This window comes from Balaenoptera ricei, chromosome 4, assembly GCF_028023285.1.
Source record: "Balaenoptera ricei isolate mBalRic1 chromosome 4, mBalRic1.hap2, whole genome shotgun sequence".
Taxonomy (NCBI): domain Eukaryota; kingdom Metazoa; phylum Chordata; class Mammalia; order Artiodactyla; family Balaenopteridae; genus Balaenoptera; species Balaenoptera ricei.
The window spans coordinates 20825666-20851469 of record NC_082642.1 but is presented as its reverse complement, the minus strand read 5'-3'; the positions used below and the strand labels follow the sequence as shown (position 1 = coordinate 20851469).

Sequence of the window (25804 nt, the reverse complement as noted above, 5' to 3'; positions counted from 1 at the left end):
TGAACTTTTCAGCCAACCCAATACAAAGCAGGAGAGGCAGAGAAGAAAAAAGGAACAAAGAGTAACTATAAAAACAACCAGGAAACAATTAACAAAATAGTAATAAACACAAACCTATCAGTAACTACTTTAAATGTAAAAGGACTAAATTCTCCAATCAAAAGACATGGAGTGGATAAGTGAATAAAAAAAACAAGTCCCATCTATATGCTGCCAACATGAGGCACCCTTTAGATGTAAGGACACACACAGACTGAAGTAAAGGGATGGAAAAAAGATATTCCATGCAAACGGAAACCAAAAGAAAGCTGCAGTAGATAAATATATATATATATATATATATATATATATATATATACCACACATAACAGACTTAAGAGAAAATTAATGGTATAGATATAATAAAAAATAATAGTAAAGGAGTTGTCCAACAAAAGGATATAACATTTGAAAATATTTATGAACCAAACATATAAAGCAAATATTAAAAGAACCAAAGGGAGAAAGTGAAAGCAATACAATTATAGAAAACTTTCATACCCTACTTAAACCAATAGACAGATCATCCAGACAGAAAATCAGTAAGAAAACAACTGCCTTAAATGACATTAGACCAGATGGACTTAACAGATATTTATAAAACATTCCATCCAAAATCAACAAAACATATATTTTTCTCTAGTGCACAAGGAACATTTTCTAAGATCATATGTTTGGCCATAAAACAGTCTTAATAAATTTAAGAGGACTCAGTTTTGGCTGAAAAGATGGCAGAGTAGAAGGATGTGAGCTCACCCCTTCTGACAAAAACACCAAGATAACAACTAAATGCTGAATAACCATTGACAAAAAACCAGAAAAAAAAAAAAACAAACAAAAAACCCAGAACACTGGAAGCTGCCAAAAAAGATACCCTACATCCAAAGACAAAGAAGAAGTGACGGGACAGTAGGAAGGGCACAATCGCGATAAAATCAAATCTCACACCTGCCATGTGGGCGGCCCACAAACTGGAAAATAATTATACCACAGAAGTTCTCTCACAGGAGTAAAAGTCCTGAGCCCATGTCAGACTTCCCAGCACTGGTGCCTGGCAAAAAGAGGAGGAGCCCCCAGAGAATCTGGCTTTGAAGGCCAGCAGGGTTTGATCACAGAAATTCCATAATACTGGGAAAACAGAAACTCCACTCTTGGAGGGTGCACACAAGGTCCCGTGTGCAACAGGACCCAGGGAAAAAAGCAGTGACCTCATAAGAGACTGGTCCTGACCTAACTGTTAGTATTAGATGGTCTCCTGTGGAGTTGAGAGTGAGGCTGTGGCTCACTGCAGAGACAAAGACACTGGGAGTGGTGGTTCTGGCGAGTACTCATTGGTGTCAGCCCTCCTGGAGGCCACCATTTCCTCCCGAAGATCTAGCCCCACCCAAAAGCCCATAGGCTCCACTGCTGGGAGGCCTCAGGCCAAACAACCAACAGGGCAGGAACACAGCCCCACCCATCCACAGACAGTCTGCATAAAGTCTTCCTGAGCTCAGCCCTTCCCACCAGAGGAACAATACCCAGCTCCACCCACCAGTGGGCAGGAGGCCCACAGGGATGCGTGCACGAGCGTCTTAGCCTCATCCACCACAGGGGCAGACAGCAGAAGCAAAAAGAACTACAATTCTGCAGCATGCGAAACAGAAACGGCAATCACAGAAAGTTAGACAAAATGAGATGGTAGAGGGATATGTCCCAGATAAAGGAACAAAATAAAACCCCAGAAGAACAATTAAGTGAAGTGGAGATACGCAATCTACCAGAAAAAGAATTCAGAGTAATGAGACTGAAAATGCTCCAAGATCTCAAAAAAAGAATGGAGGCACAGATTGAGAAGATACAAGAAATATTTAACAAAAACCTAGAAGAAGTACAGAACAAACAGATGAACTATACAATAAGTGAAATGAAAAATACAATAGAAAAAATCAACAGGAGAGTGAGGCAGAAGTGAGCTGAAAGACAGAATGGTGGAAATCACTGCCGTGGAACAGAATAAAAAAAAAAAATGAAAAGAAACGAGGACAGTCTCAGAGATCTCTGGGACAACGTTAAACGCACGAACATTGGAATTATATTATAGGAGCCCAGAAGGAGGAGAGAGAGAGAAAGGACATGAGAAACTATTTGAAGAGATAATAGCTGAAAACTTCCCTAACATGGGAAAGGAAACAGTCACCTAAGTCCAGGAAACGCAGAGAGTGCCAGGCAAGATAAACCCAAGGAGGAATATGCCAGAAACACAGTAACCAAATTGACAAAAGTTAAAGACAAAAAAAAACTATTAAAAGCAAAATGTGAAAAGCAACAAACAACATACAAAAGAACTCCCATAAGGTTATCAGCTGATTTCTCAGCAGAAACTCTGCAGGCAAGAAGAGAGCGGCACGATATATTGGGTTGGTCAAAAAGTGCCTTTGGTTTTTAAGTAAAAATAAAAGACACATTTTTCATTTTCACCAACAACTCTATTGAACAACGGATTCATCCCTTTGTTCCACTACCTTCTGCCATTTTTCAGGCAACTTAATTCCACCTTCCCAAAACTTTTTATCTTTTTGAGCAAAGAACTGTTCCAGGTGCCTTTTACAGTCTTCCAGGGAATTGAATTTTTTCCATCAAGAGAATTTTGCACTAATCCAAAGGTGCAATGTCTGGTGAATACAGTGGGTGAATCAGAACTTCCCATCCAAGCTGTAATAGTTTTTGCCTGGTCATCAAAGACACACATGGTCTTGCGTTATCCTGATGGAAGATTATGTGTTTTCTGTTGACTAATTCTGAACACTTTTCATCGAGTGCTGCTTTCAGTTGGTCTAATCGGGAGTAGCACTTGTTGCAATTAATTGTTTGGCTTTCTGGAAGGAGCTCATAATAGAGGACTCCTTTCCAATCCCACCACATACACAACATCACCTTCTTTGCATGAAGACCAGCCTTTGGTGTGGTTGGTGGTGGTTTATTTCACTTGCCCGACAATCTCTTCCACTCCACATTATTATCCAGTATCCAATTTTCATTGCCCATCAAAATTAGTTTTAAAAATGAAACGTTTTCATTAAATTGCAGTAGAGAATCACATGGGGAAATAGGGTCAAGAACGTTTTTTCTGCTTAACTTACGTGGAACCCAAACATCAAAGCAATTCACATAACCAAGCTGGTGCAAATGATTTTCAATGCTTGATTTGGATATTTTGACTATGTCAGCGACCTCCCGCGTGGTATACCGTTGAAATTTCCAGCACAAAACTTCGCAAACCACCTTTGACATGTTCAATCAGACACAGCATCTTCTCCATACACTGCACAAATTTTTTGAGTGTTGCAATTGCATTTTTACCTTTCTTGAAATAATAAAGCATAATACGCAGAAAACGTTGCTTTTTTTCTTCCATTTTCAATATTAAATGCTACACAAAAATTCACCAATTTTGATGTCTTTTTTAAAATGCACGCTGATATGACAGCTGTCAAATACAATCTAACAAAACTGTTTTGAATGACGTTAAAGCCAACTAAGTGCTACTAGAGACATCTTACAGAAAAAACTGAACAAAACTTTTGGCCAACCCAATATTTAAAGTGATGAACGGGGAAAACCTACAACCAAGAATATGCTACCCTGCAAGTCTCTCATTCAGAGTCCATGGAGAAACCAAAAGCTTTACAGACAAGCAAAAGCTAAGAGAATTCAGTACCACAAGACCACCTTTACAATAAATGCTAAAGGAACTTTTCAAAGTGAAAAAGAAAAGGCCACTACTACAAACGAAACTACTAATAGAAAAGCTCACTGGTAAAGGCAAACATAAAATAAAGGTAGGAAATCATCTGCACACAAATATGGTATCAAAACCAGCAACTGTGAGAAGAGAACACAAATGCAGGATACGGGAAATGCATTTGAAATTAAAAGACCAGCAACTTAAAACAATCTTGTTTATATATAGGCTGTTATATCAAAACCTCACTGTAATCACAAACTGCAACTCTACAATAGATACACATACAAAAAAGAAAAAAGATTCAAAACACAACACTGAAGTTAGTCATCAAATCGGAACAGAAGACAACAAAAGAGGAAGGGGAAAAAAAGACCTACAAAAAGAAATCCAGAATATTTAAGAAAATGGCAATAGGAACATACAAACCAATAATTACCTTACATGTAAATGGATTAAATGCTCTAAGCAAAAGACACAGACAAGCTGAATGGATACAAAAACAAGACCTGTACACATGCTGTCTACAAGAGACCCACTTCAAATCTAGGGACACATACAGACTAAAAGTGAGGGGATGGAAAAAGGTATTCCATGCAAATGAAAATCAAAAGAAAGCTGGAGTAGCAATACTCATATCAGACAAAATAGACTTTAAAATAAAGACTATTACAAGAGACAAACAAGGATACTACATAATGATCAGAGGATCAGTTCAAGAAGATATAACAATTTGTAAATATATATGCACCCAGCACAGCAGCACCACAATATAGAAAGCAAATACTAACAACCATAAAAGGAGAAATCGACAGTAATACAACAATAATGGGGGACTATAAGACCCCACTTTCATGAATGGACAGATCATCCACACAGAAGATCAACAAGGAGACACAGGCCTTAAATTTCACATTAGACCAAATTGATATTTATAGAGAATTCCATCGAAAAGCAGCAAGATACACATTCTTCTCAAGTGCACATGGAACATTCTCAAGGACAGATCACATGATAGGTCACAAAGCGAACCTTGGTAAATTTAAGAAAATTTAAATCAAATCATATCAAGCATCTTTTCTGACTACAACGATTATGAGATTAGAAATCAGTTATAAGGAAAAAACTGTAAAAAACACAAACACATGGAGGCTAAACAATATGCTACTAAAGAACCATTGGATCAGTGAAGAATCAAACAGGAAATAAAAAGATACATAAAGACAAATGATAATGAAAGCACGATGATCCAAAACCTATGGGATGCCATAAAAGCAGTTCTAAGAGGGAATACAATGTTACCTCAGGAAATAAGAAAAATCAGATAAACAACTTAATCTTATACCTAAAGGAATTAGAGAAAGAACAAACAAAATCCAGAGTTAGTAGAAGGAAAGAAATCATAAAGATCAGAGCAGAAATAAATGAAATAAAAACGAAGACAACAACAGACAAGATCAATGAAACTAAAAGCTGGAATGCAAGGATTTCTCGTTATCTCTTCAAATCAAGCAACGTGATACACTACATCAACAAACTGAAGAATAAAAACCATATGATCAGCTTCCCTGGTGGCGCAGTGGTTGAGAATCTGCCTGCTAATGCAGGGGACACGAGTTCGAGCCCTGGTCTGGGAAGATCCCACATGCCACGGAGCAACTAGGCCTGTGAGCCACAACTACTGAGCCTGCGCGTCTGGGGCCTGTGTTCCGCAACAAGAGAGGCCACGATAGTGAGAGGCCCACGCACCGCAATGAAGAGTGGCTCCCGCTTGCCGCAACTAGAGAAAGCCCTAGCACAGAAACGAAGACCCAACATAGCAATCAATCAATAAGTCTTTAAAAAAAAAAAAACAAAAAACCATATGATCATCTCCATAGATGCAGAAAAAGCTTTTGACAAAATTCAACACCAACTCTCCAGAAAGGGGGCATAGAGGGAACATAACTCAATATAATAAAGGCTATATATGACAATCTACAGCTTAACATCATACTCAATGGTGAAAAGCTAAAAGCATTTCCTCTAAGATCAGGAACAAAACAAGGATGTCCACTCTTGTCACTTTTATTCAACAGTTCTGGAAGTCCTAGGCATGGCAATCGGACAAGAAAAAATAAGTAAAAGGAATCCATATTGGAAAAGAAGACTTAAAATGTAACTGTCTGCAGATGACATGATCCTATACATAGAATATCCTAAATATGCTACCAGAAATCTATTAGAGGGCATCAATGAATTCAGTAAAGTTGTAGTATACAAAATTAATATGCAGAAATCTGTTGCATTTCTATACATTAACAATGAAAGACCAGAAAAAGAAATTAAAGAAACAATCCCATTTACCATAGCATCAAAAATAATAAAATACCTAGGAATAAAACTACCTAAGGACACAAAAGACCTGTATTCTGAAACTTATAAGATGCTGATGATAGAATTGAGGATGACACAAACAGACGGAAAGATATACCATGTTCTTGGATTGGAAGAATCAATATTGTCAAAACGACCCAAGGCAATCTACAGATTCAGTGCAATTCCTATTAAATCACCCATGGCATTTTTCACATAAACTAGAACAAAAAAATCTTAAAATTTGTATGGAAACACAAAAGACCCCGAATAGCCAAAGCAATCTTGAGAAAGAAAAATGGACCTGGAGAAATCAGGTGCCCTGACTTAAGACTATATTAGAAAGCTACAGTCATGAAAACAGTATGGTACTGGCAGAAAAACAGAAATATAGATCAATGATAACAGGATAGAAAACCCAGAAATAAAACTACACACCTATGGCCAATTAACCTACAACAAAGTGGGCAAGACTAAACAATGGAGAAAACACAGTATCTTCAATAAATGGTGCTGGGAAAACTGGACAGCTAAATGTAAATAAATGAAATTACAACATTCTTTAACACCATACACAAAAATAAAATCAAAATGGATTAGAGAGGGGCCTGGGCCTGGCAGGCAGCCAGTGGTTTTGCATCAGAGACCCACAGCAAAGTTATTTTTGACTTCAGTCTCACATCTTGCTGCTTTTTAAAAATACCAAGCCAGGGGGCGGAGTCAAGATGGCAGCAGGGGAGGACATGGAGTTCGCATCTCCCCACAACTAGGGCACCTGCAGGATGCTGGTGGGGGACCTCGACACCCAAGGAGACAGGAGGAATCACCAAGTGACCGAGTAGGACAAGGGAGGAATTAGGGGGAAAGAGAAGTGGAGAGGCTGAACAAGACCGGTGCCCCTGAGGGGTGTCTGGGAGGGAGGAGGGGTTCCCATGCCTGGAGGACCCTTGGGGGCTCGAAGGATCAGGGCGAAGAGTGCCTACTGTCTCACCTGCCCAACTGGGACCCAGGAAGGCTGTGGGGCTCCTGGGCTGCGTCCTCTGCCCTCCAAGGCCCCTTCTGGACTGTGTTGGTCCTAGGGGCATAGGAGGGAGACGGGGGGCGGGGGGAGAAGATAAGAAGCAGGTGGAAGGGGCCCTCTGGGAACGGAGGATCACGGGAGGCGAGAAGGGCATTTCCCCCACCCACTTGGGCCCCGGGAAGGCTGCTGGGCTCCCAGGCCGGGTCCTCCGTTCTCTGGGGGCCCCTCCAGCCTCGTGGGTCCTAGGGTTGTGGGAAGGAAGGAGGAGGGGGGAAGAGGAGGTGAGGCAGCTGGTGGAGGTGGGGGGGACCACATTTGTGATAAAAACTCTCCAGAAAGTGGGAATAGAGGGAACCTACCTTAACATAATAAAGGCCATATATGACAAACCCACAGCAAACATCATACTGATTGGTGAAAAAATGAAAGCATTTCCACTAAGATCAGGAACAAGACAAGGATGTCCACTCTCGCGACTCTTGTTCAACATACTTTTGGAAGTTCTAGCCACGGCAATCAGAGAATAAGAAGAAATAAAAGGAATACAAACTGGAAAAGAAGAAATAAAACTGTCACTGTCTGCAGATAACATGATAATATACACAGAAAACAGTAAAGATGCCAACAGAAAACTACTAAAGCTAATCAATGAATCTGGTAAGGTTACAGGATACAAAATCAATGCACAGAAATCTCTGACATTCCTATACACTAACAATGAAAAATGAGAAAGAGAAATTAAGGAAACAATCCCATTTACCACCACAATAAAAAGAGTAAAATGCCTAGGAATAAACATAACCAAAGGAGGAAAAAGATTTGTACTCGGGAAACTGTAAAACACTCTGAAAGAAATCAAAGATGACATAAACAGATGGAAAAATATACCATGTTCTTGGACTGGAAGAATCAATATTGTGAAAATGACTATACTACCCAAAGCAATTTATAGATTCAATGCAATCCTTATCAAACTACTAATGGCATTCTTCACAGAATTAGAACAAACAATTTTACAGTCTGTATGGAAACACAAAAGACCCCAAATAGCCAAAGCAATCTTGAGAAAGAAAAACGGAGCTGGAGGAATCAGGCTTTCCAACTACAAACTATACTATCAAGCCACAGTAATAAAGACAGTATGGTACTGGCACAAAAACAGAAATACACATCAAGGGAACAGGATAGAAAGCCCACAGATAAACCCACATACGTATGGTCACCTTATCTCTGACAAAGGAGGCAAGAATATACAATGGACAAAAGACAGCCTCTTCAATAAGTGCTGCTGGGAAAACTGGACAGCTACATGTGAAAGAATGAAATTAGAATGCTACCTAACACCATACACAAAAATAAACTCAAAATAGATTAAATACCTAAGTATAAGACCAGACACCATAAAACTCTTAGAGGAAAACACAGGAAAAACACTCTTTGACATAAACCACAGCCAAGATCCTGTTTGACCCACCTCCTGGAGTAATGGAAATAAAAACAAATGGGACCTAATTAAGCTTGAAAGCTTTTGCACAGCAAAGGAAACGATAAACAAAACTAAAAGACAACCCTCAGAATGGGAGAAAATATTTGCAAATGAAACAATGGACAAAGGATTAATCTCCAAAATATACAATCAGCTCATGGAGCTCAATATCAAAAAAAAACAAACAAACAAAAAAAAAAAACAAAAAAACAAACAAAAAAAACAAATAACTCAATTTAAAAATGGGCAGGGACTTCCCTGGTGGTGCAGTGGTTGAGAATCTGCCTGCCAATGCAGGGGACATGGGTTCGAGCCCCGGTCTGGGAAGATCCCACATGCCACAGAGCAACTAGGCCCGTGAGCCACAATTACTGAGCCTGTGTGTCTGGAGCCTGTGCTCTGCAACAAGAGAGGCCGCGATGAGAGGCCCATGCACCGTGATGAAGAGTGCCCCCACTTGCCGCAACTGGAGAAAGCTCTCACACAGAAACGAAGACCCAACACAGTCATAAATAAATAAATAAATAAATAAAAATTAAAAAAAAAAAAGGGGGCAGAAGACAAAACAGACATTTCACCAGAGAAAACATACAGATGGCCAACAGGCACATGAAAAGATGCTCAACATCATTAATTATTAGAGAAATGCAAATGAAAACTACAATGAGGTATCACCTCACACAGGTCAGAACAGCATCAACAAAAAATCTACAAAAATAAATGCTGGAGAGAGTGTGGAGGAAAGGGAACCCTTTTGTACTGTTGGTGGGAATGTAAATTGATACAGCCACTATGGAGAACAGTATGGAGGTTCCTTAAAAAAATAAAAGTAGAACTACCATATGACCCAATAATGCCACTACTGGGCGTATACCTGGAGGAAACCATAATCCAAAAAGACACACGTACCCCAATGTTCACTGCAGCACTATTTACAATAGCCAGGTCATGGAAACAACCTACCTGTCCACACAGATGAATGGATAAAGAAGATGTGGAGTGTGTGTGTGTGTATGTGTGTGTGTGTATACACACACACATACACACACACACACACACACACACACACACACACAATGGAATATTACTCAGCCATAAAAAGGGACAAAATTGGGTCATTTGTAGAGATGTGGATGAACCTAGAGTCTGTCATACAGAGTGAAGTAAGCCAGAAAGAGAAAAACAAATACCGTGTATTAACACATATATGTGGAATCTACAAAAATGGCACAGATGAACCTACTTCCAGGGCAGGCACAGAGATGCAGATGTAGAGAATGGATATGTGGACACGGGGTGGAAGGGGAGGGTGGGACGAACTGGGAGATTAGGTTTAACATAAATACAGTACCATATGTAAAATAGATAGCTAGTGGGAACCTGCTGTATAGCACAGGGAGCACAGCTCAGTGCTCTGTGACGACCTAGATGGGTGGGTGGGTGGGGATGGTGGTAGGGATTTCCAAGAGGGAGGGCATGTAGGTATACATATGGCTGATTTACTTCGTTATGCATCAGAGACTAACAGAACATTGTGAAGCAATTTTAGTCCAATGGGGAAATAAAAAAGAATTCTGGAGATGAAAAAAAAATTCTTTACAATCACAAGGCAAAAAAAATGGGGTTACAGAAATGTTTTAATTTTTCTACCCATATCAGAAAAAAAATTTTAATTTTTTGTTGAAGTATAACTGACTTACAGTGTTGTGTTGATTTCTGCTGTACAGCAAAGTAATTCAGTTATACATACATATACATTTTTTAAATATTCTTTTCCATTATGTTTATCACAGGATAGTGAACATAGTTCCCTGTGGTATACAGTAGTACCTTCTTGTTTATATGTACAACCTAAAATATGACACAAATGAACCTATCTACAAAACAGAAACAGACTCATGGAAATAGAGAACAGACTTGTGGTTGCCAAAGGGGAGGGCGGGTAGGGGAGGGATGCATTCGGAGTTTGGAGTTAGCAGATGCAAAAAAAAAAAAAAAAAAGAAAGAAATTTTTAGGCCATGAAAATTGATTAAGTTTTGCCTACACAGAAAGAAAAATAAATTGTTTAGGTATTTAAAGTTACAAAAATAAAGAAATAAATAAATAAGAAAAATACCAAGCCATGGGGGAAAAAAAGGACTAGAGACCTAAATTTAAGACCAGATAGTATAAAACTCCTAGAGAAAAAAGAAAGGCAGAACACTATCTGACATAAATCACAGTAACATCTTTTCCTAGTTGTCTCCCACAGTAATGGAAATAAAACAAAAATAAACAAATGGGACCTAGTTAAACTCAAAAGCTTTTGCACAGCAAAGGAAACCATAAACAAAATGGAAAGACAACCCACAGAATGGGAGAAAATATTTGCAAATGATGTGACTGACAAGGGATTAGTCTCCAAAATTCACAAATAGCTCATGAGGCTCAACATCAAAAACAACAACAAATGAACAAACAAACAACAAAAAAACGCCCAATCAAAAACTGGGCAGACCTAAATAGACATTTCTTTCTCCAAAGAAGACATACAGATGGCCAACAGGCACATGAAAAGATGCTCAACATCGCTAATTATTAGAGAAATGCGTATCAAAACTACAAGGAGATATCAACTCACACCAGTCAGAATGGCCATCATCAAAAAATCTACAAACAATAAATGCTGGAGAGGGTGTGGAGAAAAGGGAACCCTCCTGCACTGTTGGTGGGAAGGTAAATTGATACAGCCACTATGGAGAACAGTATGGCGGTTCTTTAAGAAACTAAAAATAGAACTACCAAATGATCCAGCAATCCCACTCTTGGGCATATATCTGGAGAAAAACATGGTTCAAAAGGGTACATGCACCCGAATGTTCACTGCAGCACTGTTTACAATATCCAAGACATGGAAGCAACCTAAATGTCCATTGAAAGAGGAATGGATACAGAAAATGTGGTACATATATACCATGGAACATTACTCAGCCATTAAAAAGAATGAAATAATGTGGTTGCAGCAACATGGACAGATGTGGAGATTACCATATGAGTGAAGGAAGTCAGACAGAGAAAGAGAAATATACGGTATCACTTATAACTCGAATCTTAAAAAAATGATACAAATGAACTTATTTACAAAAGAGAACAGACTCACAGACTTAGAGAAGGAACTTCTGCTTCTCCGGGGGAAGGGTCGGACAAGGGACAGATAGGGAGTTTGAGACTGACATGCACACACTGCTACATTTAAAATAGACAACTAACAAGGATCCACTATATAGCACAGGGAACGCTGCTCAATATTCTGTAATAACCTAAATGGAAAAGAATTTGAAAAAGAATAGATACGTGTGTGTATGCATATAAATATGCATACACACACATAACTGAATCACTTTGCTGCGCAACTGAAACTAATACAACATTGTTAACAACTATGCTCCAATATAAAATTAAAATTAAAAAAAATTTAAGAGGAGAGAAATCATATTAAGCATATTTTGCGACCACAATGGTATAAAAGTATTAATTAGTTACATAAAGAAAACTGGACAATTCACAAATATGTGGAGATTAAATAACATATGCTCCTGAACAACCAATGGGTCAAAGAAGAAATTAAAAAAGAAATTAAAAATACCTGAGGCAAGTGAAAATGGGAATGTAACATACCAAAATTTATAGGATGCAGCAAAAGCAGTTCTAAGAGGGAAGTTCATTGTGATAAATGCCTACCTCAAGAAACAAGAAAAATCTCAAACAACCTAACTTTACACCTCAATGAAATAGAAAGAGTAGAAACAAATGGAGCCAGAAGTTAGTAGAAGGAAGGAAATAATAAAGATTGGGGCAGAAATTAATGAAACAGATACTAAAAAGACAATAGGAAAGATTAATGAAACTAAGAGCTGATTCTTTGAAAAAATAAACAAAATTGACAAGCCTTCAGCTAGACTCACCAAAGGAAAAAAAAAAGACACAACTCAAATTTTAAAAAAAGAAACAGAAGAGGAGATGTTATATCTGATTCTACAAAAATACAAAGGATCATAAGAAACTACTATGGCCAAAGATACGCCAACAAATTGGACAACCTAGAACAGGGGTCCCTAACCCCCAGGTCGCAGACGGGTACCAATCCTTGGCCTGTTAGGAATGGCCCGCACAGCAGGAGGTGAGCAGCGGCGAGGGAGCAAAGCTTCTGCTGCTCGCCATCGCTCCCCATCACTCACATTACCACCTGAACCATCCCCCCCACCCCCATCAATGGAAAAATTATCTTCCACGAAACCGACCCCTTGTGCCAAAAAGGTTGGGGGACTGCTGACCTAGAAGAAATGGATAAATTCCTAGAAACATAGTATCTAATTAGAGTCAATCATGACAAAACAGAAAATCTGAATAGATAGATTACTAGAGTAAAGAGATACAAGTAATCAAAGACCTCTCAACAAACAAAATCCAGAACCAAATGCTTCACTGGTGAATTCTACCAACGATTCAAAGAAGAATTAATGCCAAACCTCCTCAAACTCTTTCAAAAAACAGAACCGGGGTGAGGGGAGCGGGGAACTATTCCAAACACATTTTACAAGGCCAACATTACCCTCATACCAAAAGCAGACAAGGATGCCACAAAAAGAGAAAATTACAGGCCAATATCCCTGACGAACACATATGCAAAAATGGTCAAACAACAGCAAAACAAATGCAACAATACATTAAAAGGATCATACACCATAATCAAGTGGGAATTATTCTAGGGATGCAAGAATGGTTCAACATAGTTAAATCAGTCAATGTGATACACCACATTAACGAAATGAAGGATAAAAATCAAATGATCTCAATAGATGCAGAAAAAGCATCTGATGAAATTCAACATTGATTTATGATAAAAACTCTCAACTTAGCAGGCATAGAGGGAACTTATCTCAACATAATAAAGGCCATATATAACAACACTACAGCTACAATTATACTCAACAGTGCACAGCTGAAAGCTTTTCTCTACAATCAGGAACAAGACAACAAGGTCTACTATCGCCACTTTGACATAGTACTGAAAGTCCTAGCAGGATCAATTAATCAAAAATAAATACATAAACAAATTAAAATGTATCCAAACTCAAAAGGGAGAAGTAAAACTGTCACTGTTTGCAGATGACATGATCTGATATACAGAAAACCTTAAAGACTCCCCCCACCCCAAAAAACTGTTAGAACTACTAAACAAATTCAAAAAATGTTGAACGAACAACTAAGGATGATATGAGATATTAAATATAAAGTACTTAGTATAGTACCTGTAGCCTATAAGATATTCAGTTAGTACTGCGTTGGCCAAAAGGTTCATTCGCTTTTTTTCCGTAAGGTGGCTCTAGTAGTGCTTAGATGTCTTTAATTTCATTCAAAACAATTTTGTTAGATTGTAGATGACAGCTGTCATATCAGTGTGCATTTTTTAAAAACTTATCAAAACTGGTGAATTTTTGTGTAGCCCTTTTAATACTGAAGATGGAAGGGAAAAAGCAACATTTCTGGCATATTATGCTTCATTATTTCAAGAAAGGTAAAAATTCAACTGAAACAAAAAAAGATTTCTGCAGTGTATGGAGATGGTACTGTGACTGATTGAAAATGTCAAAAACAGTTTGCAAAGTTTCGTGCTGGAGATTTCTCGCTGGACGATGCTCCATGGTCAGGTAGACCAGTTGAAGTTGACAGCGATCAAATTGAGACATTAAATGAGAACAATCAATGGTATACCACGCGGGAGATCGCCGACATACTCAAAATATCCAAATCAAGCGGTGAAAATCATGTGCACCAGCTTGGGTATGTGAATTGCTTTGATGTTTGGGTTCCACATAAGCGAAAAAAACCTTCTTGATCATATTTCCCCATGCGCTTCTCTACTGAAATGTAATGAAAACATTTCTTTTTGTTTTTTTTTTTTTTTGTACTGAAATTTTTTGAAAGATCATTTCTAGTTTAATAGATGGAAATTTCCGTCAAAACACTCATTTTATTTTATTTATTTTTTATTTATTTATGGCTGTGTTGGGTCTTCGTTTCTGTGCGAGGGCTTTCTCTAATTGCGGCAAGTGGGGGCCACTCTTCATCACGGTGCACGGGCCTCTCGCTATCGCGACCGCTCCTGTTGCGGAGCACAGGCTCCAGACGCACAGGCTCAGTAATTGTGGCTCACGGGCCCAACTGCTCGGCGGCATGTGGGATCCTCCCAGACCAAGGCTCGAACCCGTGTCCCCTGCATTGGCAGGCAGACTCCCAACCACTGCGCCACCAGGGAAGCCCAAACATTTCGTTTTTAAAACTATTTTTGACAGGCAATGAAAAGTGGATACCGGACAACAATGTGGAGTGGAAGAGATGGTGGGGCAAGCAAAATAAACCACCACCAACCACACCAAAGGCTGGTCTTTATCCAAAGAAGGTGATGTTTTCTATATGGTGGGATTGGAAGGGAGTCCTCTATTATGAGCTCCTTCCAGAAAACCAAACAATTAATTCCAACAAGTAGTACTCCCAATGAGACCAACTGAAAGCAGCACTCAATGAAAAGCGCCCAGAATCAGTCAACAGAAAACGCCTAACTTCCACAAGACTGCGCGTTTCTTTGACGACCAGGCAAAAACGGTTACAGCTTGGCTGGGAAGTTCTGATTCACCCGCAGTATTCACCAGACGTTGCACCTTCGGATTTCCATTTATTTTGGTCTTTACAAAATTCTCTTAGTGGAAAAAATTTTAATCCCCTGGAAGACTGTAAAAGGCACCTGGAACAGTTCTTTGGTCACAAAGATAAAAAGTTTTGGTAAGATGGAATTATGAAGTTGCCTGAAAAATGGCAGAAAGTAGTGGAACAAAATGGTGAGTCTGTTGTTCAATTGAGTTGTTGGTGAAAATGAAAAATGTGTCTTTTTACTTTAAAACCGGAGGAAGTTTTTGGCCACCCCAACATTAAGCTCTCCTACTTTTAGCATTCATTTTTGGATAGATTATTCTGCCCATTTTGGAGGCAAGCCAAAAGCTCTAATTCCTTATTTGAGTACTACTGGACGCCAGATTCCTACTTGTGCATGTTGCCAGGTTAATGCTCTTTGGGGAATGAGATCAGTCACCTCTTTCATTCCAAAGCCAAGGAAAGTCATTCTAGCAATTTTCCCATCACCCAGACTTATAGCCTCCACCTCCAGAGTGGAACTGATCAGATACAACAGCACTAGACATTTGGGCCCCAAAAGCCTAGAATCCACAACAGGGATGAGTTAAGGCAATAAAGAAGTCATTCTTAGAGAAGTCAAGCAGGAACCAGCAAACTGTCTTATTTTCATATATATGAACCCATGGCTTAAAGAAATGTCTCACCTTATATTCTTCAGTCCTTTTCAATTCTACCCCTCCTCTTTTCTATAATGCCAGCCACAGCAGGAACCCTAGCCTTCTTTGTATCCTTCCAACAAGGTACAGAAGCACGTGGAAGAGAAGACTGAAGGCAGACAAGAACTTTACTTAGGAGAAAAACAATTTACCTAAATATAACTAAAGATTTATAGCTTTTATGACATAGTAACTTTCTGGCTCAATCAAAAATTAAACCTGGGTGTTGGGATTTCCTGGGAGTAGGACACTAACACTGCCTGAGAGCACTTAACAGACAGCCTTCCAAACAGTAGATGTTTTCTAAGTAACTGTTCCATGTATTGAAAAACTTTTAATTTTAAGACTTTTAAAGAGTGAATTATAGAGTCTAAATAAATAAAATCTAATCTGGTGATGGACCAGAAAGAATCCAGGCACATAACAGGATGTTTTGGTTGTCTTTTATTTTTTGTTTCATTTTTACTGTATGCAATAGACAGCAGGTTGTAAATCAAAATGAAATGGAGAAAGACTGAACATAAATATGGATAAATTAGTAAAGAAAATCTGAGTCAAAAGAGGGGAAGTAATGCTGAGGTTACTAAAATGAAGAAAGATTCACTAAAGAAACATCTGCATATCAGAAATGTAGGACTTACCGGTTACCTAGGATTCCAGTGACCATATGTAAAGTCTTTCTCAAGATTTAAGGAGAGGGAGTGGGAAAAAGGCAAAGAGAGACAGACACTTTGCTTGCCTTTTAATAAGCACTTCAAGCTTAATTATAAATATCTTGGGATGTATTTGTTCTGTCTAGGTAATACATGAAAAAAATGGAAAAAAATTTACCTCACACTTTACTATAAACATATAGTTTCAGAAACTTATAAATCCTTTAGAATTCCTTAAAAATAAAAATTGTTGTGATTATATCTCCAGTGACAAGTCTGTCTCTAGATGGCAGCCTGTACTTTGTAACATTCTTTGTTTAAAAAAAAAAGCTAATATACTTCTTTCTCTGTAAATATAAAAGGTAAATGAAACATCAAACTAAATGCTCAAAAAGAAAAATCACACATATGATTTTTGAGTACCAAGTCTTTCAAAACTGCATAGAGTTTATTTACTAAATACTAGAATTTCAAATTTTGGAGCTTGGTTGAGCCATGCTAGAATAGCCCAGGGCCAAAGCAAGCAATGCCCTAGAGCTATAACCTTTCAAACTATTTTCACCAAATCTTCATCGATATTATAAAAACCTCATCTTCAGTGCTAATGCTGTTCACACAGACAAGAATTAGAGGAAAGGATAGTAAGGAAAATAAACTTGTTTTTTAAAATGCCTGCCTGCTACCTCAGGCCCTCTTACTGTTGTTAATATAATTCAGGGTTTCTTAATCTGTGGCACATGGATTCCGAAGTATCTATGAACTTTCTGAAACTGTATGAAAATTTGGGTTTATGTACTTTTGTGGAGAAAGGCCCCAAATTTTCAGGACATTATTAAAGGAATTTGAGAACCCCAAAAGGTAAAAATTACACATTATAGGAAAAATAGCAACCAAAGATTTTTCATCTTAGGGAAATAAAGGGAGAAATAAAATTGCGACAGTAAATTATAGCTCTAGAGAAGATTCATCCTTCAGAGCATGATATGGAAAAGCAAAGACTGGACTTGGAAATGGGGAGAAGAAAAGGCTGAACTCTTTCCCATCCTAATAAATCAGGCCATGAGTGAAATGGTGTCGTTTAAGGAGAACCAGGTTTCATCCCTAAATGGCAAAGAAAAAAGCACAAGGGAACTTACCCATAATGTTACAGGAACCTATAAATTACTTGGTGAAAATTTTTGTTTATCAAGCATCCTGTTTACAGACGTGATACATTTCGCTCCAGTTACATAATATATGTAAGATAATTTAGGATTTAAATATTTGAGATTATTTAGGATTATTTGGCAGTTTCTTATCAAACTGCATGTAAATGACCAAGTCCTGTTTCTTTAACCTGTTTTGGAAAGCTGTGTCAACAGAAGGTCCTAAATAATCTCAAGCATAGTTTTGTGAAATCCTCTTATAATTTTTTTATGTGCCACTAAGACTTTCTCAACCCATCTTTGTCTAAAATGTCTTTTTTTCTATTTTATCTAACTTTTATGTATGTGATCAAAGAGAAAAAAAAAAAACTAACTGGTCTTAATAAAAGAGTCTCAAAGAATTTTTCTTAAACTAAATTCCCCAGTATTTTAAAATATACTTTTTATTTCAGAATAGTTTTAGGCTGACAGTAAAGTTACAAACGTAGTACAGAGGTTCCCATATACACCTCAACCAGTTTCTACTACTGTTAATATCTGACATTGGTATGGTACATCTGAAACAACTAATGAGCCAATATTGATAACATTATTACTTTCCCATTAATGATAAGATTATTATTTTATTGAGAAATAATTGACATACATCACTGTATATAAGTTTAAGGTATAAAGCATGATGGTTTGACATATATATATATTGTGAAATGATTACCACAATAGGTTTAGTTAACATCCATCATCTCATATAGACACAAAAAAAAGAAAAAAAAATTCTCCTTATGATGAGAGCTCTTAGGATCTACTCTCTTAACAACTTTCCTATGTATCATACAGCAGCGTTAAGTATATTGATCATGTTGTACACTACATGGCTAGTACTTTTTTATCTTATAACTCAAAGTTTATTCCTTTTCATCAGCTTCCTCAGATTCCCCCTCTACCTACAGTGATAACATTATTATTAACTAACGTCATACTTTATTCAGGTTTTTTTAGTTTTTACCTAATATCCTTTTTGTGTTCCAGGATCTTATCCAGAACACCACAAAAGATGGTAGCTGTCATATCTACTTAGGCTCCTCTACACCGTGACACTTTCTCAGACTTTTGAGATTTTGATGGTTTTAAGGACCAATGGTCAGATATTTTATGAAGTATCTTTTACTTTGGGTTTGTCTGATGTTTTCCTCATGGTTAGATTTGGTTTATAGGTTTTTGAGATGAAGAACAAAGAGATAATGTGTCATACTCATCACATCAAAACTAGTGTACATGCTATCAACATGACCAAACAATACTGATTAACAAATCATGATCATCTAGCTGAGGTAGTATCTGTCAGGTTTTTCTACTGTAAAAGTTACACATTTTTCCTTTTTTCATACCGTACTCTTTGGGAGAAAGTCACTATGTACAGCCCACATTAAGGGGTGGGGAATTATGCTCCATTTCCTTGAGGTTTATGTAAGTAACTACATTATTTTAAATTATTCTATGAAGAATATTTGTTTATTCACACCTGTTTGTTTCATTAGTCAATCATTATCAGCATGGACTCATGAACATTTTATAGGTTGAGTTATAATCCAACTCTATGATATTTATTTTATTGCTCAAACTGTTCCAGGTTTGGTGTTGAGGGCTCTTTCACAGTTGGCTAATATGTCCTTCTGACATACCCTCACCATTGTTTTGTTTTCTTTGAGCACTTGTTTACTTTCTGACACTATGAAATGTTCCAGGCTTATCTTACATATTCCCTGTCCCAGTCCTAGAATCTAACATTTCTTTAAGGAGCCCTGGTTTATTTTATTGGAGAATGGAATTAAAAACCGAGATTTGGCTATAGGTGTATTCGTTGGTACTGGCTCATTACTAGTGGGATGTCATTTCCCTTAGGCCCTCTTAGCTGAAAGAACATATATATACTAAGCTATATGTGAGTTATACTAATGCCTTCAACAGCGTTACCAAATGGATTATTCTAGCGTCCTCCCCTTGCTTATCCATAAAATCTCCTCCTCCAACAGTGAAAAATCCAGTTCCCACCATTAACCATCTATTTACTTAATTTTCCAACCTGAGTATACATGTATAGTGACCTCAGAATTGGTAAACCATACTCGCATGGTAAACGACTTTGCCATTTAGAGTACAGTGCTTATATACGGTTCCTTTTTTTTTTTTCTTAATTGAAGTATAGTTGATTTACAATACTGTGATACTTTCAGGTGTACATTGAAGTGATTTCAGTTATACATATGTATGTATATGTCTGTATTCTTTTTTCTCAATTCTTTTCCATTATAGTTTATTGCAAGACAGTGACTATAGTTCCTGTGCTATACAGTAAGTCCTTCTTGTTTATCATATACAGTTCCTTTTGCCATTAGTCATGAATCTCCACTCATTTCTTTAGTTACTTAGGACAACACCTTTTCCCCAAACCCCTTCAGTGAGGTTATTTCGTGTATTTTTAATACAGTTAGATCCTTTTGTCATAGTCTGCATTCATCCCGGGATGACCTAATAAGTAATTTTTTTAAATTTGCAGGCACTGATTTTTATTCTTTGTGCTATAAAGTTCTACGGGTTTTGAAAAATGTATATCACGTATCCACCATTACAGTACCATACAGAATAGTTCCATCAACCTAATTCCCCTACTCAACACACACTCTTCCCCAAAACCCTGGCACTGATCTGTTTACCATCTCTGTAGTTTGCCTTTTCCAAAATGTCACATAAACTGGAATTATACAGCATGTAGCCTTTTCAGACTGGCTTCTTTCACTCGGCAATGCCCATTAAGATTTCATTATGTTTCTGCATGGCTTGAGAACTCATTTCCTTCTTATCGTCAAGTAGTATTCCATGTACAGATGTACTACAGTTTATCCATTTCATCTACTGAAGGACATCTTGGTCGCTTCCAGTCTTTTAGCAATTATAATTACTATAAACACTGACATTCAGGTGTTTGTATGGACATAAGTTTCAAATCAGTTGGGAAAATACCTAAGAGCATGATTGCTGGAAGGCTGTGTTTAGTTCTGTAAGAAAATCTTAGACTGTCTTCCAAAGTGGCTATACCATTTTGTATTCCCACTGATAATGAATTCTTGTTGCTTCACATTCTTAGCAGTAATTAGTTTTATCAGTTTTTTTTGAATTTAGCCTTTCTTGTATAGTGATACTTTAATTTGCATTGCCCTAATGACAACTGATGTTGAGTGTCTTTTCTTACATTCATTTACCATCTGTATATTTTCTTTGGTGAGATGTCTGTTCAGATCTTTTACCCACTTTTTTAAAGAACTGTTTATTTTGTTACTGTTGATTTTTTAAGGTCTCTGTATATTTTGGATACAAATCATTTATCATATATGTGTTTTGCAAATATTTCCTCCCACTCTGTGACTTGTCTTTTGATTTTCTTCCCATTATCTTTTGCATCGGAAAAAAATTTTACTTTTAATAAAGTCCAACCTGCCAAATTTTTCTTTCATGGATCATGTTCTTGGTGGTTATATCTAAAAACCTCATCACTAAACTCAAGATTGTGTGGACTTTCTTCTATGTTTTCTTTTAGAAGTTTACAGTTTTGTATTTTACAGGATTTATTTTGAGTCACTTTTAGTGTAAAGGACTCTGTGTTTAAGTTCATTTTTTCCATATAAACATCCAATTGTTCCAGCACCATTTGTTGAAAAGATATTTCTTCATTTAATTGCCTTTGCGTCGTTATATATATTTTAAAGAAATCAGCTGACTATATTTGTGTGATTTCTGTAATATTTTAAAAGAATAATTTCTGGTATACAAATTTGATACCTACCTCCAGGAACCCATTGGAAAAAGAAAGACAAATATACACCAAAATATTTCATGTTCCATTCTCTCCATATTTTAATAATTTTTATCCTGTGCTCTGGACATCCAACAGTTTCTCATAAATGATAAGCCTGTCAGAATTATCTGTGGTTTTCAATGCACTCTACCCAAAATAGTACCTGTATACATCTATATTCAAAAGCTCTTCCAAAAACATGAGAGCAATAAGAAATTAAGATTTTTCATTAGTCCTTAGAGATTTCAAAGTCCACAAAAGTAGAAATTACTTTACAACAATATAAAAGATAAATATGCAAAACGTGAAATGCAAGTGTGAAAGTATCAAAATTACATGTTACATTTATACACACATGCATACACATATGCACTTACCATTATCCAAGGAAAGAAGTCACTTTAAATTGATATATAAAGGTTCTGATTATGTGATACTGTAAACAATATTAATAATATAAATCCTCTTTCTGAAATGCTAACTAAAATATGTAAAACATTTGAAAAGCATCTGAAACCTTATGAAGTTGTATGAAATTACTAGGATAAATAACTAAAAGTAGAAACCCAAAATACAGAAGGAGCACTGAAATCACCTTTCTCTGATAACACTTACTGAGCCTACAAAGCACAAACTGGGAATTCTGAGGTGAAGGGTTAGAAGAAACAACTCTTTCATGAAGTGGGGGCTCAAAGAATTTCATCTCTAGATTAAGGTTAAATTAGCAGTAAATCTAACACTCTGGGGAGTACAAAGAAAGGTTTTTCTTGTGTTTGGTTGTTTTCTTCATACTAAATACAAGGGGGTAAATGTACCTGGGAGGTAGTAATCAAAAACTGGTGCTCTCACAAATATCCTGAATTCACATAATCTGAATCAGGAAACTGTAAAGTGTACCTAGTTGCAAATGGTCCTAGACTGGTAGTATCCCTGGGCATTTGTCAAGTAAATGATAAATCCTCACTAGTGGATTGTACCTTTACCCTAGGCCTTAAATAAATTTGAGAGAAAATATGGAGTGAGAAATAAAAAGTAACTAAACATATCAAGAAGAAGAGCAATACACAAAATGACAAGCAAAATACACCACAGAAATAGACAGAAATATTAGAATTAAGACTTAAATATTAGAATTATTGAAAGCAGCTGTTTTGCCCCTTTCCTGTTTAACCATTTCTGTCCCCTCTAACCTTAAAAACCTAATTATAGGAATGAGATCACTAAGCAATTGAAACAAACTCCTGACATACGCTCTCCTGAATGCACACCATGCCTTTTCTAACCTGTTCATTCTTTTCCTAGATAAAAAGTAGTAAGAATAAAGAATTAAGTAGTTAAAGAATGATTAGCTCTCTATCCCAAATAGCCCCCTAAGGAATACTGCAGGCAGATGATGCAGGCAAGATAACATCTGAAGAAAGAGTCAGCCAGCCTGCACTCAATGGAGAATGATACAGAACCCAACCTCCTGCCTCAATGATTCCCTGAGATTCTTCTGCCTCCATTTATCCCTTTAAAAACTGTCATGGCTGAGCAGAATCTTTGGAGTTGGTCTCTGGAGACGAGTCCACCATCACCCCAGATTGCCAGCTTTTCGGATTAAAGCACCTTTCCTTTCTATTGACACCTGTCTCTCAAATTATTGGCTTACGAGCAGTGAGCAGTCAAACCTGGGTTCAGTTACATTATCAAATACAGATTATAAGTTAGAATTATACTTAAATATTAGAATTATCAGATACAAATTATAAAAGAAATAAATTTACTTGTTAAAAAAGGAAAATACAAGACTGAATATACATGGAGAACAATTCCATGAACTTCTTTTTCTTTAAAAAGAACGAAGTAGCTATAATTTCTAGAAATGGGCAACAGAGTAACTAAAATAGATTGGCACAGATGAAAAAAGAGTAAACTGAAGTGGAAGATGGGAAAAATTACGCAGAAATCAGCACAGAAATTTTAAAATACAGAAATGTAAATAGAAAACAGTATGCAAAGTTCAAACAAAGTTACTAGGGGAGAAGTGAAATAAAATAAGAAGAAGCAATATTTAAAGAGATAACTGATGAAAATCGCCAAACAAAAGAAACACATTCTGTACCTAGAACATAATATAGTTAAAACTGCAGAATACCAAAAACAAAAAGAAATCTTAAACTTTGGGAAAAACAAATATTGAAAAAGAGAAAAATGATTATTCCAAGTTCTCAACAACAATACAAACCAGAAGACAGTGAAAGTCTTCAATGTGCTGAAAGGAAATAATTGTTAATATTAAATTATATACCCATCAAAATATATTTTAAAAAATAAAGACAACTTAAACACATATCAGACAAAGTTCAACAGAGTCTACAAAATCTCCAACAGAACTTCAAAGGGATTTCTAAATGGTGCCCATCAGGCAGAATTGATCCCAGATACATATGAAATGAAGAAAAAATAAAAAACAGATGAAGTGGCATGAACATGGGTAAAACTAAATAAATAATAATTTTATTAAAAAAATAATTACAATGGGAAAACTAAGATTTAAATTACAACACAAGAAAGAAAGTAATTCTTTCTTATCAAAGAATTATGATATTCTAGGTGCTTCTACTGTCTGGGAAAAGGATAAAGGTGGTAATTACCTTTAGGATTTGCATATGTTAAGTATTACTTCTATAATTTCTAGGGTAACCATTAAGTGAATGTGAAGAATATAAAAACTGTCCAATGTAGTAGAGGATAAAAAAGGAATTCTTTTAGAATGAAAGACCTAAAGGCAACAAAGAAGAGAAAAATAAAGAAATAAACCAAATATCCAGTGATTATATTAAATGTAAAAAAGGATTAAGTGATACCATTTAAAAAAAAAACAGTTTTTAGACTGAATAAAAACATACAATTCAGGTTTATGTTGTTTACAAAAGGTATCTAAGAGGTAAAGATACACAGAAACAATGAAATCAAAAAGGCAGAAGAGGTGGGACCAGAAAACCATAACAGGTGGTGGGCTTCATTAAAATTTAAATAAATAGACTTTTAGAAAAAAGCACTGCCAGAGATAAAGAAGAGCATTAAGTAAATATAAAATATTTGAGTTATAAGAATCATTTCAATATTAGTATGAGCCTAAAAACATAATGGGGATGGGTGAAGGAGAGGATCTGGAGGGGAGAGTGAGGGAGTGGGGAGGTCTTCAAGAACAAATATATAAATCTACAATCATGATATGGGATTTTAATATATCTCTCTCAGAGATTTCGAGAAAAGCAAACAGTAAGTATAAAATACTTTAACACTATTATTGAACAACCTTAACCTAATAGACACAACTGTACCTAGAAAATACATAATACACATTAATTTCAAGTACACATGGAATATTTGCAAAAACTGACCATAAAACTTTAAAAGAACACTACACAAATAAGAAAGGACTGAAATCATACAGAACATTTTCTCTGGTCTCAAGTCAATTAAGCCAAGAAGCAAGCAATAACAAAAGTTAACCAGAAGATCTCATGTTTGAAAATTAAGAAATATGCTTTTAAGTAATCCATGAGTCAAAGAAAAGGAAAATTAAAATACATCTGGAATTAAACTAGTGAAAGGAAACATCACAAGAAGATATAAACATTAAAAATATAAGGGAATATTGCAAACAACTTTATTAAATAAATTTGAAAATTTAGATGAAATGGGCAATTTTCTAGAAAAATATAACTTGTCAAAATAATAAAACACCTGAAGAGTGCTAAATCAGTTAAAGAAATTGAATCAATAAAGTCTTCCAACAAAAAATTTTCAGGCACATATAGTTTCAATAGTGAATTCTATCAAATGTTTTGTAAACAATTCCAACTTCATTTAGTTTTCCAGAAAACAGAAAAAGAAGATATTCCATATAATTCACTTTTTGTAGTTAGCAAAGCCTTGATAACATAACCTGAAATGGAACGAATAAAAAGGGAAAATGGCAGGCCAATCTAATTGGTGAATACAAATGTAAAAGATTCTGAACAAGATATCAGCAAACTAAAGCTAGAAATAATTTTAAAAATATAATACACCATGACTGGAGACTAAACAATATGCTACTAAATAACCAAGAGATCACTAAAGAAATCAAAGAGGAAACCCAAAAATTA

At 36.4% G+C, this 25804-nt stretch overlaps 1 protein-coding gene across 3 annotated transcripts in view; it reads right to left on the bottom strand.

The window, feature by feature from the left end:
• STAG1 (STAG1 cohesin complex component) overlaps positions 1-25804 on the bottom strand; it is a 433060-nt gene that overhangs the window by 205563 nt on the left and 201693 nt on the right. The window lies entirely within an intron of this gene.